We start from the raw sequence: 1968 nt of genomic DNA, 5'->3' as shown, positions 1-1968 counted from the left end.
CAATACCATTTATGAATATATTATTATCAGCTGAAGACATTATCTACAGTTTTTGGATACCCTGATGGTAAAAAATTAAAATATTCCAACCTTGCCCATTCTTCCTTGCAAAACAGCTCAAACTCAGTGAGATTAGATGGACAGTGTTTGTGATCATCAGTTTTCAGTTCTTTCCACAGATTTCGATTGGATTCAGGTCTGCACTGACTTGGCCATTCTAACACCTGGGTATGCTTATTTGTGAACCATTCCATTGCAGTTTTTTCTTTGCTTTTGATCATTGTCTTGTTGGAAAAAAATATGTCCTGTCCCTGCTGAAGAAAAGGAGGCCCAAAGCATGATGCTTCCACCACCATGTTGGACAGTGCCGGTGGTGTGTTCAGGGGTCATGAGCTGTTTTTCTTTCACACCAAACATAATCTTTTGCATTGTTGCAAAAAAAGTTTGAATTTGGTTTCATCTGACCAGAGCACTTTCTTCCATGTTTGCTGTGTGTGTCTCCCAGATGGCATGTGGCAAACTTTAATAAAGACTTTTTAGGAATATCCTTAAGAAATTGCTTTCTTCCATAAAGGCCAGAATTATGCAATATAGGACTGATTGTTGTCCTATGGACGGAGTCTCCCTCCTCAGCTGTAGATCTCTGCAGTTCATCCAGTAATCATGGGACTCTTGGCTGCATCTCTCATCAGTCTTCTACTTGTTTGAGCTGAAAGTTTAGAGGGATGGCCGGGTTTTTGTGGATTCACTGTGGTTTGATACCCTTCCATTTCAATATTAACATTATTGCTTTTACAGTGCTCCTTCTGATGTTTAATGTTTGGGAAATCTTTTTGCATCCAAATTCAGCTTCAAACATCTCCACAAGAGTATCTCGGACCTGCCTTGTGGTGTTCCTTGTTCTTCATGATGTCCGCTGCACTTTAAACAGACCTCTGAGACTATTGCAGAGCAGGTGCATTTATTGCAGAGAATTGATAACACACAGCTGGATTCTATTTATCATTGTTCCTTTAGTTCAACTTTGGAGCACTCAAGACATATCACTGAATTTGCTGCACTAAAAGGAACAGGGATGATTTTTTTCCCTCATCCCGCTTTTTAGTTTTACGTTTGTTAAAAAGGTGTAAGATATCCAATAATTGTCTTTCCACTTCATAATTGTGTCCCACTTGTTGATTCTTCACACAGACTTAAAATGTTATATTTTTATGTTTGAAGCCTGAAATTTTCCAAAAGGTTGAAAAGTTCAAGGGGGCTGATTACTTTCGCAAGGCACAAAAAAACACGGGATTTCCACTGTCAGCATAAATAACATAAAACCTGATAAAACTCGCCAATTACATAGACTACAGGCGTGTCTCAAAGATATAAGAGCTTGGATGCATATGAACTGTCTACATTTGAATGTATACAAAGAAATGGTTTAATCTGAAACTTTTTATAGATAGATAGATAGATAGATAGATAGATAGATAGATAGATAGATAGATAGATAGATAGATAGATAGATAGATAGACAGACAGACAGACAGACAGACAGACAGACAGACAGACAGACAGGCAGGCAGGCAGGCAGGCAGGCAGACAGACAGACAGACAGACAGACAGACAGATAGATAGATAGATAGATAGATAGATAGATAGATAGATAGATAGATAGATAGATAGATAGATCGTTTTTGAAATGTTATGGTGTTGCATATTATGTACACCTCTGCAAAATGATTTGATGATATCATAATGAAAGTAAAGATTCTTAGTATAGTAATACTTAGTAGTAGTAAAGTACATAAAACATGCTGTCAACCCGAGTGAATGTGTAAAAAAAAAAAATAATAAATCTTTCGTAATTTTGTTTTAACTGGGTAAATATTGACGAAGCTTCGTTAATAACTCGGGTACTTTTGATGAGGTATTGATTTTGATCGTAGGTGATGCTCCTCCCACCGCTGCTCAGACCGGAAG

The sequence above is a fragment of the Cyprinodon tularosa genome, unplaced genomic scaffold, assembly GCF_016077235.1.
Source record: "Cyprinodon tularosa strain WSP-4 unplaced genomic scaffold, ASM1607723v1 ctg144, whole genome shotgun sequence".
NCBI lineage: Eukaryota > Metazoa > Chordata > Actinopteri > Cyprinodontiformes > Cyprinodontidae > Cyprinodon > Cyprinodon tularosa.
This window is presented reverse-complemented; position numbering follows the sequence as displayed.